This window comes from Bos taurus, chromosome 1, assembly GCF_002263795.3.
Source record: "Bos taurus isolate L1 Dominette 01449 registration number 42190680 breed Hereford chromosome 1, ARS-UCD2.0, whole genome shotgun sequence".
NCBI lineage: Eukaryota > Metazoa > Chordata > Mammalia > Artiodactyla > Bovidae > Bos > Bos taurus.
The window spans coordinates 101,606,804-101,626,433 of record NC_037328.1 but is presented as its reverse complement, the minus strand read 5'-3'; the positions used below and the strand labels follow the sequence as shown (position 1 = coordinate 101,626,433).

The following is a 19,630-nucleotide window of genomic DNA, read 5'->3' as shown; positions in this document are numbered from 1 at the left end:
GTGAGCATGCATCTTGTTCCAGCAAGGAACCGGAACCTGTGCCATCAGTGTCAGGCACAAGCGAAATTGCAGATTGTCCTCCATTTCCTATTGCTGACAATCCTTCAGCTCTACCTTAGCACACCACCTCTCCCTCTTCCAGTCAGTAGCTCTTCTTGCCTATTCACTGGATGCCAGCTCTTGTACTATACTACTGTGCTTTTCAAGGTACCATAGTGTAAGATTAAAAATGCTTTCTTTATTTTTTTATGTTTATTTTTCTGTATTATTTGTGTGAAAAGTATTACAAACCCTATTACGGTGCAATACTATAGCCAATAGTGGGGTACCTAGACTAATTTTGTTGGACTTAACCAACAAATTGGACTTACGAATGTCCTCTTGGAACAGAACTGTTTGTATGCAGGGAACCTAATATACATGTAATTGATGTCCCAGGAAGAGAAGTAAAAATGGGAAGAAAAAATATTAACACCAAATAAAATTTTTAAGCTTTTAAAAACATCAGTCCAAGGAGCCAAGAAGAAAGAAATCCCAAGCAGGATAAATACAATAAAAACTACACCAGGTCTCAGCCTGGTGAAAATACTACTAATGATATAAAAAGCAAATATCTCAAAAGCACCCAGTAAGAAAGAGAGAAGGGAGGTAGAAAAAAGAAAAAAGGGAGAGAAAGAAAGAGAACAAGCAATGTATACAGTAGAAGATGAACAGGACAGCTGGTGGAAGAGAGATAGCAATGAAATGGTATCTTTAAAGTGCTTAAAAAAATAAAGTACATTTGCCTGGAATGGTATATACAGTGAAGATATTCTTCAAAAAAGAAGGTAAAATAAAGAAAACAAGACTTAAGGAAAACAAAACTTAAGAGAATCGGGAACTAACAGAGCAGGGTTGCAAGGGTCATCACAGGAAGTGGATCCAACAGAAGAAAATGAGACTGAAAATAATTATTGCCTTGTGTGAATTAATTAGATATTAATTCCAGGGAGATGAAAAGTTAAGGGAGCATATTGTCATCTCTATATTAACCAGTAGAAAACTAATTGAAACAGTGAAAAACAAAATTCTGCATAGGAGGTAGAGTGGAATAGTAAAAACAATCTATTACTATCTCATTAATTTAACAGAAAGTAAGGGAGGAGAGATGGAAACTAGGGGTTTGAGGGTTCCTGGCACCATCTTATCCCTCCTTGACCTTTCTGGCCTCTTGCCAGGAAACTATGAAAGAAATAAATGGCATTCTGCACAAATTGAGGCAGAAGATCAAAATCTGAGTAATAGGTGGGTTGACTTTTGATAAAGTGCAAGAGAAGCTGGAAAATGATGTGGTTAAAAAAGATATGATTATGTGTTTTCAGGAAATGGCTTGGTGGCATACAAAGATGGGTAATTCTAATACAAACAGAATATTCAAGGTCACCTGGGTGAGGCCCTAATCCAAGATTTAATCAATTGTCTGAGCTACATTGCAGAAATGAATCTCCTGAAGAAAAGGGGTATTTTTAATGAAATTCTAAATGAGATGTGAATGTGTCCTCTATTGAAAGAAGCTGCAGCCCCAAAGAACACACGGAATTCTTTGTACACTACTAATGAAGAAAAGTTAAGACAAAAAAGATGTAGCAGATCTGGAGAAAGAGTTTGCAAATAAAAATCTCATATTTTCTGTTAGGAGGCCAGATCAGCTTTCATGTCTTTCCTGATAGCTAGAACAAGAGATGTTTCCTGGGATGTGCAGAAAATCATGATTATAAGACTGTTTCTCTCTTTGGAGACATAACCATGGCAAGTAGGAAATACCATGAGATAGTCACAGATCTGAGAACCACAGGCCACACCAAGTCTGTGCCTGAGGACACATGCGAGATCCTTAAAGAGTTCTTGTCCTAATGATCCTTTTCCCCATGGGAAGACAAGGAAGCTGACAGGGTCATTCAGTGGCTAAAACTGAGGTTTCCTCTTATGCTCATGCGCCCCAGTCCAGGCCAGGCTCTCCACAGGGTCAGTCATTTCATGAGTCCTGACAGTGGTATCCCCAGTCAGCCAGGAGAACACTCTCTACCCTGAAACACATGATGCCCTCCATCTCCAAGGCAAGACAAGAGAAGAAAAGACTTGTCAAGAATGGAGCAAAGGAATAACCTCACCCATAGACTTTATCCCCCAATTCCATAGTTTCAATCACAGTACACATGGGTTTGGGAGAAACTTCCTATCCTTCTAGAGGGAGAAAGAAGAAATATGCCTGTACCCTCCCTCTTCATAGGCCATACGATAAATGCAACTGATGTTTATGTTTGGACATTGTACATCAATAACAGAAAGGGGGATGTGAGATGAGAAGGAAAGGACAGGACACTTAAAACAATCTAAGCCTTGGACAAAAGTGTAAAAGCACTTTTTAAAATGGAACATCCTCCCGAGTGTCAGCTAGATGAGGCTTTGAAACTGAGACCACTCTGATCACAGAGGTAGTATTAAGCTCAAGACTGCATGCAGTCTTTGTTTTTTGATCCTGCACCCTGTTTGTGAGATGTAGACCTCAGCATGGACTGCTGACAGAGGACCCACCAAGTGACCACTGACCCCAACTAGTCTGCACTCAGCTCTCCTAGAAGGTGGATCAGTTCTATATTCACCACACCTTGAATAGCCCATCTGGATCTCGGTAACCATGGGGATGGGAGGAAATCCAAACCAACAACCTCTGCTAGAGAACTGGCACCAGCAGAATGGTCTTTCCCTTGGATGTACATTCTGGTCCCAGGTCTGAAGAAACTACCTTGGGGTGTTAAATTTCACCAAAAGTGTCTTCTTATTGGACCTGGCTGGCTTCCCAATATCATTATTCACCTCTGGTTTCTCAGATAAGAGTCTGGATAATCCACAGCAATAGGAACTGCAATTCACCTCACTGAAGATTTTTTAATAAAAGGTGTTCATCCAGGCCCTTGTTGTTGTTATTCAGTTCCTAAGCTGTGTCTGACTCTTTGCAACCCTGGGGACTGCAACACACCAGGCATCCCTGTCCTTCACTATCTCCTGGAGTTTGCTCAAACTCAAGTTCATTGAGTTCATTGATGGTATCCAACCATCTCATCCTCTGTCACCCCCTTCTCCTCTTGCCCTCAATCTTTCCCAGCATCAGGGTCTTTTCCAGTGAGTTGGCTCTTCACATCAGGTGGCTAAAGTTTTGGAGCTTCAGCTTCAGCAGGCCCTCACTAGATTTTGCCTTAAGGGGTGAGACATGCTGTGATTGGAACCCTCTCTCTTCCCTTCCACATTCTACAAGTTCTTTGTGAAAATGGAAGGCCGTACAAGGTCCCAGTCTAGAACACAGCTGAAGAGAACACCCAAGGTCATTGTTCACACATCAATTTTCAGTATTTGGAACAACTGAGACCCACTAACTATCTACAAATAGGTACTGAGGGCCAGCCTCAGTCCTTAGAGTGGACTCTCCTGGGGATCACCTACCTGAATCCTGGTCTGGGGGAGCCTGTGCTCTGCATCTTCTGCCTCCCAGGCCCCAGTCAGTTGCTTTATCGTGGATTTGCGACTCAGTCTTCTCTTAGCTTGTATTGAGTTGGGGGAAAGAAAGAAGACACATTGACCTGTGTAGTCTGCCTGGCTCAACCACTCTGTTTGCTCTACATGGGACTGTTGTTTCTCAGTGATTCCTAGGCACAACCATCCAGAGGCAACTTTTCTCATAGAATTTATGAGAATTTGCAGTGACCCTTCAAAATTAAAAAAAGTGAAATGAAAAGCAGCAAACTAAAGGCAGTGATGGCTAAACAGTAGTCAAAGGACAGATGACAAAAAATAGGGAAAATAGTAAAAAGGTACAATTGAACCCCCAAATATCACTAATTATACAAAATATAAGTGTACTTAGTGCTCTTATTAAGAGCCAAAGATTGACAAATTGGATAAATAAGCAAAATTCTGTCTATATACAGTATGTGTGTCTGTGTTCTCAGTCATGTCCGACTGTTTATGACCCTATGAACTGTAGCCCACCAGGTTCTTCTGTCTATGGAATTTTCCAGGCAAGAATACTGGAGTGGATTGCTGTTTTCTCCTCCAGGGGATCTTCCCAAACCAGGGATTGAAAGCAGGTCTCCTGCATTGGCAGGCAGATTCTTTACCACTGAGCCACCTGCAAAGACTTCATATGCAGTATACATGAGATGAATTTTAAACATAGGAAAGTTGAAAGTGAAAGCATCAGAAAAGATATACTATGTAAGCACAATAAAATAAACTGACATGACCGTACTTATATCAGATAAAGTAGATGTCAGGACACAGGGTATTTCCAGGTATAATGAATATTTATAATTGTAAGAGAATCAATTTAACAAAAGGATCTAAAAATATTAAATGGTTTGTACCTAATAACAGAGCTCAGCAAATCATAAGTAATAACTGTTGGAGCTAAGAGAGAAATAGACAAATCCATCATTATTATTGGGCATACAGTAGGATTTTATTTACATACACAAAACACTAATTTAATTTGAGGCAAATCTCAGTAATGGTTGATCTTGGTGAACGCTTGATTGTAAAGGGGCAAATTATATTTTCTCAGGGTAATGAGATACCTTTTTTCCTTGACTGGGATGGTGGTTACACAGGAGTACACATTTGTCAAACTTCTCAAACTATACACCTGTGGTTTTTACTGCATGCAAATTCCTTTTCAAAAAAAACTTCAAATCAGTGCCCAGTATTTACCATAATACCCCTTTTTCACTTACCACATTTAATATTGGATTTTCTACACATTTAAATGTATTATTTCTCCTTTTGGAAATAATACATATTTCCAATACATATTTCTAATACATAGAGTCCTGCTTGAGTTATTTTGGGGGCTTCCCTCATAGGTAAGCTGGAGAAGAATCTGCCTGCAATGCAGGAGACCCTGGTTTGATTACTGGGTTGGGAAGATACCCTGGAGAAGGGAACGGCTACCCAATCCAGTATTCTGCCCTGGAGAATTCCATGGACAGAGAAGCCTGGCAGGCTATAGTCCATGGGGTCACAAACAGTTTGACACTACTGAGCTTTCACTTTCACTTGTGTTATTTATTTATTTTTGCAACTTTGCAGCACTTTTCCCAATTTGAATAATCAATAAATACCAAGTGAGCAAATAAAAATGAACTCTGAATTTTGAATCCAGCATTGTAGATAGGATTAAGTTTATTCTGTATTGCAGAGCAATGCCAAGTGATGCTAAATTTGGCACACTGCTTATTTTTGTATGGCCCTCAAGCTAGGAATGGGTTTTCCATTGTAACTGGATCAAAAGAAGAAAATATAAGTGAAAAAATGATATGAAATTCAATGTTAGAAAGCAGAAATGAAGTTTTATTATAACATGGAAAGGTAAAAAGATGAGAAAAGATATACCATACAAACACTGAGGGTGATAAAACTGATATGGTACTAGCATCATGTAAAGGAGGCTTTGAGGGTACAGGGATTTCCAAATATAACTGAGGCAAATTCATGAAGATGAAATAGACATTTTTAACTGGGCTGATATAGAGCTCAGGAATCTGAATTGTCTTCCCTGATGGCTCAGCTGTAAAGAATCCGACTGCCAATGCTGTTTGATCCCTGGGTTGGGAAGATCCCCTGGAGAAGGGGATGGCAACCTGCTCCAGTATTCTTGCCTGGAAAATCCCATGGACAGATAAGCCTGGAAGGCTATAGTCCTTGAAGTCACAAAGAGTTGTACGCGATTTATGACTAAACATCAACAATGACAACAACAAATCTGAAATTGTACCACACCCTCTGTAAAAAAAAAAAAAATCTGCTGTAGAGTAATTGGAATGACAAAACAATTCTTAGTCATAAGCCATGCAAATAATTAGCTATTTCATAAGATACAAAGTAACAGATGGGGGTCACACAGATTTAGTGAGAGGAGTGCAAGTGATTATGTAGGCTACAGAAGATACAATTTGGAAGGCTATGAGATAAGGAGATAACTGGTTTCTGCCTACACAGTTTCAGCAGCTTTGCAAAAATGAGATTTATAAATACCTTATAAATTAAAGAAATTAACTACAGCACCACTAAACTGAAAGTACCACCTACACTACTTGCACAGTTTTCTATTAATAGTGACTGAAGCATTAGCTGCCAAGGCCTTGGAATAAATTATTATGAAATTAGAGCTTGCAGAGATGAGTTATTGCCTCTCATATGCACATTACTTGCAGCAAGAAAATACCATATTTGGAGTCAATCTCTTGGAGTGTCCAAAAGCTACATTTAGTAACAATGACATAAGAGCTCAGACATACAGCCTTCTATGTTTCATAGAAATGGGGTGGAGAAGATAAAATGGATAGTAATTTAAATGAAGATGAAATGGTTCTTTAATACTTCTCAATTCTTTTGCTCTCTCAGCTACTTCTAAGGGATACAAGAAGGAATTCCTTGTTTTAAAAGAAACTCGTCATTCTATCATGTCATTTATTAAGGAGGCAATAAATTCAGTATTAATTACATGTAAGATTATAGTTAGAAATGTTGAGTTCCACATTTAATAAATTGTCATATAACTGCAATGTGGGTGTAAAGGAGTTTCCTGATCAAAATTGTCTACCTATAGTTAATATGATAATTATAACTCTTACTGGCAAATAACAAGCTTGTTGTAAACCATTTAATCAAAAAGAAAAAAATATTAGCAGAATAGAATATAAGGGTAACTTACAGGTCACCAAGGGCCTCATATGTCCAAACCTCAGAAAAAGAACTGGAACCACCAAAATGACTGTCATTAGAGCTTTCTTGTCATTAGTCACTTGGACTGTTTCCTGGTTCAGTCTTGCTGCTGAAACAACCTCTTCTCATGCTGAAAAAGGTATATAAATATATACCTCAACAACAATAACAAAAAAGCATTGTAAATAAATATTGAACTCTGATTAATAATGTGCATGTTAAGGTTTTTGTGAGGCTGTACTGTGTCTGTAACTTTGCTTGAAATGCATCAAAAAATAATATACATGAATCAATGGTTAGAGGGATGTGTAGATGGATATGGACAAACAGATATGTGATAAGACAAATAGAGTGAAATATTAATTTCTGCACTGATATAGTACATATATGTATTTTAACAGAAAAATTCTTCCAACTTTTTCGTGTGTTTGAAAATTATCCCAATGAAATACTGGGAAAAAATAAAAACCAAATGAAACAGAACTTGCTCACATTAAGCATGCATTCTCAGTTAGTATTTCTATGCACTTGAGAGTCTAGAAGAATCTCTATTCCTAGTATACTTCAGATAGTATTTTACATTGCTTTAAATTCATTTACCTTTCAACTTCTAAGTTCAATATGCACCTTTCTCACTGATTGCAATGGGTCATCTCAAACATTTCCTTGAAGTTTTTAATTTCATAATGAATAGCTATTCATTTTTAAATACAAAAGAGCAAAATCTGAAAATATAAATTATGTATATTCTTACTACTCAGAGATACTTGGTGTGTGTTCTTTAGAATTTGCTTTAATAAATGCCCTTTTGGGGCCCTGCCTGGGATGACGAAAGGCAGCGGCTCGGCCCTGGGCGGGCCCTGGGCGGGGAGAGTGAAAAAAATAAATAAATAAATAAATGCCTTTTTAAAAGTGAGTGAGTAAAGCAAATAGATGGGAAGCACATATTATCTTTGTCATCTAACAGATTTGGCCAGAAACCCTGCTTCTTAAAATTCAAATTTATCATTTCCCACCTGAACCGTATCATGACAAATATTGTTTTTATCCTTCAGATTTCTCATTGACCTATCCCATGGGTATTTTATGTTCTATTGATTTTCTCAGCTAGTACAGTCTTCTGCATGTACTTCATAATACAGTATTATCGGATTGTACTGTCTCAATAGCTTAGGGACTGAGATGTTTATCAAGAACTGCATAATAGGCACCACTATGAATTGTGCCACAAAATAATATAAAGGAAGTAAAACTATTTTAGAGAATATTAAACAGGTCATTTTGTTTAATGGTTAAAATGGGTAACTACTCTAAGCCCCAGTTATAGACCTTTAACAGATTCAAGAGAAGCAAAATAAGATGCTTGTAGCACTTCATCCAGGGCACATCACATGCTCAGTGTATATAAGTGTGAATTGATATTAGTATGTAACTTTAAATTTGCATATTATTCACATATTCACAGACCAAAATATGCTAAACATGTCTGTACTTAAAAGAGGATTCAATATTTTTCCATAGATATTTTTTACATTATTGATATTTTTAGTAAGACTGTTCCCATAATGCAGCCCAACTTCAGCTTAGACAAGATCTACTATCACAAAGTCTGAATTTTTTGAGTCTCAGCCATTGAGATTTTGTTATTTAAGAATCTAAGATAATGAACTTCACTAAATGTTTTAGATTCTTTGGGAAGACATCATTCTTTTATCTCTATACTGGACTATGACTCTGATACTTCATCTGTGTGTTTTTGTTGTCGTTGTTCTTTAGTCACTAAGTCGTGTCCTGCTCTTTTGAGACGCCATGGACTATAGCGTGCCAGGCTCCTCTGTCCATGAGAATTCCCAGGCAAGAATACTGGAGTGAGTTGCCATGTCCTGTCCTAGGAGATCTTCCTGATCCAGGGATGGAACACCCACCTCCTGCACTGTCAGGCTGATTCTTTGCCACAGAGCCACCAGGCAAGTCCACATTTGTGTGTCTGTGTTAGTCGCTCAGTCGTATTCCACTCTTTCATGACCCTGTGGACTGGGGCCTGCCAGGCTCCTCTGTCCATGGAACTCTCCAGGCAAGAATACTGGAGTGGGCTGCCATTCCCTTCTCCAGGGGATCTTGTTGACCCAGGGATTGAACACGAGTCTCCTGCATTGCAGGCAGATTCTTTACCATCTGAGCCACCAGGTGTGTGATGTAAGGTATGTAACACATAAAGTAAAAGCTTTGTTCCTCAAATGATACAATATTATTTACTTTTGCCTTTCAAATTGAAGTTTTTCCATTTGCCACAAAATAGCCATTACTAATCTCTTCCAATCATTTGTATAATTCTCACTTTCCATCAATGTTCACTATATTTTTTCAATCAAAAAGAATAAATGATCTATTAGTTTTGCTGTCCTCCATATCTAATGGAATTTCCCTTCCAACTCACCTCATATGAGTCAACTGACATGTGGCAAATAACCATCCTCACAGATGGATTGGTAATGGCAATCACATAATTGCTGAGTTTTGCAACACAGGTGCTTGGATTGGCTCTGCTTGCCTGCCAGCAATCTACAGATTTTTGGCTGTGCCCCCACAGTTGTAAAAAGAAGCAGAGGGAGAGCACATACTCATTCAGCTGGCACTCATCCTTGTCTGCACTGGGGCCCAAAGTTGAGCCAGACTCACTGCTTTCATTGCCTCTCAGCCCCTGAATCACTGTCAGATTCTTGACTCAAATCTGTGACTTGCAAGGAAACCATTTTGGTTTAATTACAAATGCACAAATTTAATATGAAAATAATGTGTTCCTTCATGTAATATTTACTACCAACGAAGGAGTAGGAATCGAGAAACTTGAAAATAGTATTTTTCTTCCTAGTACAGAAGAGAATGTTTCTTCAATAATAATAAAACTGTTTAAGATGAGGTTTTCTTTAATAAAAAAAAAAGATCTTATATCTGCTATTAGTTTTTAAATTAAACCTTTGATGCTCCAAACATACGTACATACTTGAAGATGTATGTAGAGAGAGGGATTGCTATTTAGATATGTGCTGTGCTTAGTTGCTCAGTCATGTCTGACTATTTGAGATCTCATGGACAGTGGTCCACCCCGACCCTCTGTCCATGGGGATTCTCCAGGCAAGAATACTGGAGTGGGTTGCCACACCCTCCTCCAGGGGATCTTCCCAACCTAGGGATTGTACTTAGGTCTTCCACACTGCAGGCAGATGCTTTACTGTCTGAGCCACCATGGAAGTCCAAAAATACTAGAGTTAGATATGTGGGTGGGTCTAAAATATTGTGAGCTATTTTTCAGCATTAAGTGTGTAAGAAAATTTGTCTGGAGTGAGAATTTATGCACTGGGCAAGTTTCCAGGAATCTTAATATGAATTAGAGATAGATTCACCATTGAGGAACTCATAGTAGAGCTGATGGAAATGCCAATGTGATCCCTTCTCCTAAAAGGTCCAAATAAAATGAAGTGATAGTATTGGAGGGGAGGCAGTGTGCCTGATGAGGATCAAGGAAAACAATAGAAAGAAATTGACATATACTTGAGATTTATAAGATGTGTAATACTTCATAAGGAAAGTATCTGGATGTAGGTAGTTTGGACAAAGAAATATGGAACAGTAGGTTTGTTTTGGAAAGTGGAATTTACATATGTTTGTTAGGATCAACTAGAGATGTGGTTGGAGAGATCGTCTTGGATCAAAAATGAAGCTCTGCTACAAGTATTTTCTCATTTTCCTTATTACGGCTTCTTATATCCACCCCTCATTTAAAAGAGGACATTTATTTTCCAAATACATGGGGTTTTTAAAATATGTTTGATGTTGATCTCTCATTTTGATATTAATTTTTCATTTAAATGCTTTCTTCTCTACAATCACACTCTGTGTTTTTTGTCTTTTAACTTTATTTAGGCTTTAAAAAGCTAAATCAAGGATCTCTCTTGGTAAATGTCACATTGAGTTTGAAAATATGTGGGTTATTTTCAAATATCTTTCAATATTGATTTCTAATTCCACAGTGATAAGAGAACAGACTGCATGATATTGGTACTTTTAAATCATGAAAAATTTGCACCTTGTTTTATATCCCTGGATATGTTTTAGAGTCTCCTAGTTTACAGTCTATGGGAACCTAAATGGAATTTGTATTCTACTGTTGTGTGAAAATTGTATAAAGCTTAATTATGTTGAATTGGTTCATAGTGCTTTTCAGGTCCACTGTATCCTTCTACTTTTCTATTTATGTTATTAATTTTTGAGAGTTTGATATTGAAACTCCAATGAAAAATCTTAATTTATATACTTAAAAATATTTGTAATATATAGTGGAACTATATGTAACTTTGTTCTGTATTTTTCAAGTCTCCTGTAAATATGTTATCATACCTTCCCCTAATTTAAAAAATGAAAAGAAAAATTTGTTTAAAATGAAGATCTAATAATTTTTCCTAAGGAGTATGGGACTTACTAAGCATAGGCAATATGAATTGTGTGTCCTATTTGAGGGAACACTTGATTTACACCTTCAGCTAATGAACTTGTTCCACTTCCTGAGTTTCCTGATCTCAGCTGCCCCACCTCACTGCACCACAACACACTGAGTTAATCAAATCAAAAATTTTGGAGTCATTCTCAAGTCTTTCTTTCATTCATACCCCATACTCAATCCACTAAAAAGCCCTGATGATTTCACCTTCCAAGCATATTCCAAATTCAAACCTTTCAAGCTTTTATCTGCACTATTTTAATAGCTTCTTTATTGGTCTCCCTGCTTTGCTTGGACCACCTATCCTAAGAATCTTTGCCACAGAGATGTCAGAGTGACCTTTCAATTTCTAAATTGGATCATGTCATTCCTTCACTTATTAACCTTCTAATAACTCTCTATTGAATTTATAATAAAATGCAAAATCCTAGAGCTCTTATGATTCAACTTTATCTCCTATGGCTCATGCTATTCTTTCTAATTCTAGTCTTTTCCTCAAACACACAATGCTTATTTTCACCTTGGGGTCTTTGCACTAATATAGAATGTTCTTCCTCAGATATCTATGTAACGTTCTCATTCTTGTCATTTTCGTCTCACATTTACAACATGGACTTGGGGGACCATTTGCGACCATATCCCAGGCATATACTATCACTGGTTATCAAATAAGACCTTCTGAGTAGTTGGAAATGTAAATAAGGAACTTGCAACAGAATGTAAATTAATGCACTGCTTTCTTGAGAAACGTTTGCTATGTAGCAAAAAAATGTCAACTATAGTATTTTATATGTAAGTGTCATAATTGCTTTTTTCAGAAACTACAGAAACCAGTATGGTGAACAGTCTAAGGAAAATTGCCTTTATCTTGATCAGAAAACAGACATGATATATGAAAAAGAACATACCTGGGCATGGAATTGTGACTTTATGCCTTTTGTTAACCTCCTCTTGTACCTTATCAACAGACAAAGAGACAAAGGGAATGTGTATGGGTAATATGAAGATCCAACGAAATTCTGTGTGGGTGTGGTTGGTACTCAAATCTAAGGGCTTATTCTCCTTTATCGTATAAGAAGACAAAATGGTCTGGGTTTGGGGCAAGTCCTCATATCCATTTCATCTGTTCAAAAAACCCGGGGTATATTAATACATACATTTAATACTGATTGAAGCAAACAGTAAGTACTCATTTTAACAGTTAATTGTGGAAATTAAGAACTGTAAATTGTATTTTCTTTTAAAGAGTTATATTGACTATTTTTTTTTCCTGTAAAAGAATCAATGCCTTGGTTGAGATCCCAGAGTTCCACACCACAGAGAATGGGAGAGCCATTTTGGCCTGGAAATGTTAAGGGCAGATGTTCCAGTTATCCATAGACATTGGAGGACATTAGTAAATCTCTTTGCCAAACATAAAATTTTGAATAGCACTGCTTTCATGGATCTTCCAGGATGAACTGGCAGCAAAATACCAGTTTAAGTAGTTGAAAGTATTCACGTTGGATGGAATTATTTAGCATCATCTATTGTATTGTAGAACAATGCCTGTCAAAAACAATAGTATGGGTATTCAGTTCTTATTGTTGTTATTGTATAATTTTTCCTTGCAAATAATTAAACAGGTTTGCCTGCCTTTTTACAATTACATGTTATTATTTGTTTTGAATAGGTGATATATGCCCATGCTACAGAGTATAAAAGGCACTTAAAGACAGAACATGAGCAATAACTCTTAGTCTGACATTTCTATCACAGGCCATCTAGTTCCTTCCCCAGAGGTATTCACTGCTATAGTTTTAAAACATGTTTTCAGAGAGCATCTATAGCATAGGTACCAAACATAATGTTTTTAAATAGAAATCATAGCTCATCTTTAATATTATTCACATTATTTTCTTTCAAATTTGGTGGAAAAAAAAATCATGGCGATCTTTCCATATCAGCTCATAAGGAGTTAGTTACCTCATCAAATAGCTACACGGTATTCTATCTTCTGAATAAACCAAATTAGCTTTAACACCTCCCTATTAGTGGACATTTATGTATCATTCTAACAAAGAAGTTTTTTAAAGTCTTGGAGAAGTCCTAAGATTCTGTACTACTCTAACATATTTTCCACCCTGAGAAATAGTGCCATTTTTCAATTTACAGACGAAAAGTTGTATTTAACATCCTTTTCTCCCTGAGTTATATCATCAATTCCTTTTTGATCTATTTCAGTTTTCACTCTTAGCAGGCTGATTGTGTTGTATATTCTTTTGCAATCTCTTCTATTCTCCTTTTACTCCTGCTTTTATTTTATTTTATTTTTCAATCCTGTCATATCATTGGTGTCTTCTCAAACAGGATCATTTTCTTTTATGATGTTCTTAGTGTAAGCATCATACCTGAGAGTTTATTTTTTTCCTCCTTTTGTTTTGTCCTTTGCTAACTCTTAATCTGTTACCTATCATTTCTTTCCTGAATTCTTTTATCTGTGCTTTGAATTATTGAATCTATAATTACTTGTTTTTTTTTTAATGGTAATATATTTGCTTACAGTTTTTATCTGTTCCATGAATTTTTTTTCCAAATTAGGTCATTATTTCCTTCATTCATTATTGACAAATATTATTATATTTAAAATACATTTTGATATTTAATTACGGCACCTACAATCTCTTAGCTTTGTGGTCCCCACTTGTTCATCTTGAGTGCTACGTTAAAGCAATAAAAGGAAGAAGCATTTGTTGAATTTACTATACCTGAGTCCTGAGTTGATTTATTCCAACTCCGAGTTAGCAGCACAATGCCTCTTGACTTTTAATTGAAAATATCTCAGTGAAAAATGAAAGGAGTCTTCAAATGCTGCTGCATATTATAGAAGGTATATCTGACAGTTTTTGAGCTTCTATTACAAGCAAATAAAATTATTGATGGAAGTGCTACTCAAAAAGAAAACTGTAGTACTCTGATCCAGTTAAAATAATTTTCTAGTTCTTACGACTATTATTTGATACATTTTCAGTTGTCTTTTGTACAGAACAATTAATACCCAATATTGTGATCATCAGTTGATATCACTATAGCAGAGTTACTTGTTCTTGTGTGATATATCTCTTTGAGTTTCTAATGAAATATTTCTGACATACTGATTTACTGACAGATTTTAAGGATAAAGTTCTTTTTCTTCTTCTTCTTTTTCTAGCTTATGACTTTCTGCACAGATGTCACTCATAATTCCAGCCCTTTTACGGGCTTTCCTGGTGGCTCAAATGGTAAAGAATCTCTGCCAGCAATTCGGGAGATCTAGGTTCACTCCATGCTTTGGGAAGATCCCCTGGAAAAGGGAATAGCTGTCCTCTCCAGTATTCTTGGCTGGAGAATCCCATCCATAGAGGAGCCTGGCAAGCTACAGTTCGTGGGGTCACAAAGAGTCGGACATGCTGAACACAATTAACACTCACTATACACCTTTACTCTTTTAGGATCTTAAAAAACTTTCAAAATACAGGTCAACAGAATTTAGGCTCTTAACATTTTAATTAATCATATTTCTCACACTGACGACTGAGCCAGACAAAGACCAAACGGACCTCTAAAGGTGAATTCTGGTGTTTCCCATTACCAAGCAAAGTTGAAAAATATGTGAAATAAAGCCAACAAGAAAAATGAAAAAATAGGACACTGCTAAGTTGCTATCACACTTATCTTGGAGTAGAATTCAAGAAATATCCCTTCTGTGGCACGGCCCTCCACTAGAATTACCTCTTAGATGGTGCCAGATATTGGATTTCCTCACTGATAAATGAAAATAATATTAACTATAAAGTCTCCTTTTCCTTTGCCTGTGTCTGAAGGAATAGACCAGGAATCCCCACCTACTTCTGTCAAAATTTATTTCAATATTTATATCACATAGTATTATATTAGACCTATGAAAAGATGACTCATTTGAAAGGACTAACTATATCTAAATCTATACTGCTTTTGAAATTCTGCTAGTGCAAAAATAAAGGAAATTTTTAGAATATTTATGAATATATAAAAATTATCTTTAAAGATTAAAGGAATTTTTACACTTATGAAATCATAACAATGGATGATGAGAGAAAAACTTTAAATAAGTAAAAATATATGAGATGCAAAAATTGTAACAGTTAATAATAATTGTGGTAATAAAAATAATGGATCAGTTATAGAAGACAAATCTTGGAGGAGGCACAAACACTTGGAAAATTTCCCAAATTATAGTATTTCTAAGGAAAAGAATAAAGTAAGATTAAAATGAAGCTAAAGTGAGACAGATTCAGGTAATATGACCTGTGTATAGTAGGACTACAGGTGGTGAGAATGAAGGAGCCAGACCAGAAATAACAAATAGATACACATAAGAACTTTCACCAAATTAAGATACATATTAACTTGCAGCTTGAAAATATCTTTGAAAATCTAGGGAAAGTAATGTTAGATAAACAATACTTAGGTTGATCTTGGTGAAATTTAATCTCATGTATTAGTTTCTTATGGCTGCCATAATACACTAACACAAACTTGATGATTTAAACTATGGAAATTAATTTTTTCACAGTTCTGGAGGTTAGAAATTTGATATTGGTTTCATTGTGTCAAAACCAAGTAGTTGGCAGAGCCACACTTCCTTCCATAGGTGCCAAGGAAGAATTTGTTCTTTGTCTCTTCTACTTCTGGTGGGTGCTGGCATTCCGTGGCTTGTGGCTGTGTCACTCAGAACTGTGCCTCTGTGGTATTGCCTTCTCTTCTGTGTGTCAAGTCTCCCTCTGCGTCTCTCTTGTAAGAATACACGTGATTGCATTTATTGCTCACCTAGATAATACAATATTACCTGCTTCTCTCAAGGTCTTCAACTTGACCACTTCTACAAAATTATTTTATGAAATATAAGGCCACCTTTACAAATTTCAGGAATTAGGAAGTGGCTGTCATTTGGGGGGTCCATTATTTAGCCTATGAATTAGATGTATGCTTGCATGCACATGCAAGTCTTGCAAAATACACAAAGAGAAGATACAGATTATAAGCATTAAAATAAGAATCTAGTTGCTCATAGACTTTCATTTTGTAGAGAATTCTATGGAGTTGAGTAAAATATATTTAAATGGTGATATTATAAATTGAACCAAATATTCATTTATTTTTGAGGACACCAAAAGATTTTCTCATCTATAAAAAGTCTTGGTTTACTTCTCCTGAAGAAAAAAATTTGTTGAACTACAGATGAATGGGAATCAAGGTTAGAAACTTAAGGATAGGGAAAGGTCTGGTAATAAGCAGGGAACTTTATAAAATTGACAGGTTTGAACATCAAATTAAGTCTCAGTGCTGGAGTGCTGACTTGGATCAGTTCATAGTTGCACTCAGTTTCTAGGTAATCTTGAGTTCCATGGCTTTATATACCATCTTTATGCTGGAAACAATTTTATGCATATCTCTAACCTAGAAATCTCCCCTCTACTCTCCTTCAGTGAGGTGTTTTCTCTTTTTCTTTCTTAGATACCTCATAAGCATCTGAAAGCCAGCATACCCTGAAATGAACTGTTGTTTCTCTATTTAGACCTGTAGGACCTACAACTTTCCCTGTCTCAGAATATGATAAATTCATTCTACCAGGTACTTAAGCAGAAAATCTTATATTTATTGTTTACTCCCCTCTGTCTTTTGGTGAATCCTTTTGGCTATTGCTTACAAATATTATAAATATATCTCGTACTTCTCAGTAGCTACTAACTACAAGCCATTCTTTTCTCTTACCTGGATAATTAAACAGCTTCCTTTATGCCCACTCTTGCCTTTTTATAGTTTAGCCTGTAAAGAATGAGAGTGCTCCTTCTTAAAAAAAAGCATGATCATGATTGTGTTACTCAATCTGCTCAATGCCCTGTGATGACTTGCCATCTGCCTTTCTCTTCAGTTCCCACCTCATTTCCTATCACCCTCCCTTATTTCTTCCAGCAGCTTAGACCTCTTACCTGCTCCCTAAACACAGTATGTGAGGAGATCTCCATAGGACCTTCTCATTTGTTCCCTCTGCCTGAACTTTAATGGGACGATGTCCCCAAATATTCTAATACTCCATTTCTGTAGATGGGATCCAAGACAGACTTACTTTACTGAAAATGACATGACTTGGAGTGATAATGTAATATGATAAATAAAATATTTTTCATTAAGACATTAGCATATAATAGTTGGAATATTTTTTATCCTGAGGTATAGTGACAGTCAAAAAGAGATTGAAAAGATGATTGAAAGACATCCTAGAAAAAGTTTTTTCAGGCATTGAAAAATATGCATTAAAGGGTAGAATTCTGTACAGCAGTGTCAACCACTGATCAAGAACCATGGGTGCTCTGGAATTTAAGGCATTTTTTGTAGACTTCAATCTACTCTAAGTAAATTGCTGCCTCTCAGGACTGAGAGGTGACTCACCTGAGAACTGTAACTCCAGGTGAGCTGAGAAGAAGGACATGGTATTCACTCTCTGTCTTTGAAGACTTCAATAATCTTATAAGAAAGAACTAGTGTTCTGTTCTTCTTCTCACTTAATATTTTGCACATGACTTCAAAGAGAAAACTGCAAGGGAGATTATTAAAATTTTATCTTTCATGGTTATGTGAAAATGTTAATTCACTTACCAAAGAGAATATTATACACACATTTGGTTTAAAATTGAAATGCCACAGCAGATGTTAGGATTTGAGCTTTTACTCACTTATTACCTTGCACAAAGATAGTAACTTCAAAATTAGCATATTACAATGTTGTAAAACAATGATAGCACATTTCAACTAAAGAAAATTGGTGGAATGTCTTTAAAGGCAGTGGAGGGAGGCAGAGTCCTCTTGGATTAAAATGTTGTTTTGTGCCTGAGGCTATAGACTAAAGACTCATTTCCATTGATGCAGTGAAAAACAGAAACTAAACTAAGTTTTGCTCTTCCTGAAACTCCTGTCTTTCTGGAAACTGTCTTTAGCAAAAATAAAATTACACACAGTGTCTTCAAAGGGGTCCTTGCAAGTATGATTCTTGAAGTTTGTTATTCTGCATGATACCTTTTTTCTTGGAAAATATTATTTTTCATTCCAAAGGCCTAACAGTATAATGAAAATTTGCATTAAAAATATATACACAGTCCTTTATGTCACCTGTGATTCCTAGACCACAACACAAGAATCTGTATTTTCTGCATTCATGGAAAAGAAAAAAAAAAAAAAGATGAGAATAAAGAAGAAAAAACAAAGTCCACATGCAAATGAGTGAATTCATTTGTCCTCAGCCATTCTATGAGGAGAAGAATATAACCAAGAAAACTTAAATTTGATGTCAAGAAGAAAAAAGAATCTATCATGAAACATTAAGAAATGCTAAAAACAAAAAATGCCAAAATATCAAGATTAACGTAAGAATGAAAATTATCATATGTGACTAAAGTCTAAAAGATATCAGAAAAACTTTACTAAAAAGTATATAGTCAAAACCTCATAAGTTAAAGTTTTACTCCCCTCTTCAATAGGGAATCACCCTTTCTGAAGAATATCTGCTGCAAGAAAATACTTGTATTTTCTAATATGGTAGTAGAATATGAATATAGATGTGAATGTGCCCTAGGCACTTTAAGAAGTGTTGAATTTTAGTTTAGGCTGTGAAAGTAAATACTGCACTGAACAAAGTTTAACAGTCAATAAAGACTTCATTCAAGGTTATTACAATTGGGGAATTAAGATTGCTGGGAGAAATATCAATAACCTCAGATATGCAGATAACACCACAGTTATGGCAGAAAGCAAAGAGGAACTAAAGAGCTTCTTGATGAAGGTCAAAGAGGAGAGTGGAAAATCTGGCCTAAAACTCAACATTCAAAAAACAAAGATCACCGACATCTTGTCCCATCACTTCATGACAAACATATGGGGTAAGAATGGATACAGTGACAAATTTTATTTTCTTGGGCTTCAGAATCACTGTGGACGATGACTGCAGCCTTGAAATTAAAAGATGCTTGTTCCTTGGAAGAAAAGTTATGACTAACCTAGACAGCATATTAAAAAGCAGAGGCATCACTTTGTCAACAAAGGTCTGTATAGGCAAAGTTGTGGTTTTTCCAGTATTCATGTATGGATGTGAGAGTTGGACTATACAGAAAGCTGAGCACTGAAGAACTGATGCTTTTAAACTGTGGTGTTGGAGAAGACTCTTGAGAGTCCCTTGGACTGCAAGGAGATCCAACCAGTCCATCCTAAAGGAAATCAGTCCTGAATGTTCATTGGAAGGACTGATGCTGAAGCTGAAGCTTCCACACTTTGGCTATCTGATGCAAAGAGACAAACCATTAGGAAGACCCTGATGCTGGGAAT

General features: G+C 36.2%; 1 pseudogene; it reads left to right on the top strand.

Annotated features, from left to right (window-relative positions):
• Positions 1-1,091: 1,091 nt before the first annotated feature.
• On the top strand, positions 1,092-1,930 carry LOC112448261 (phosphomannomutase 2-like; annotated as a pseudogene).
• Positions 1,931-19,630: the final 17,700 nt, after the last annotated feature.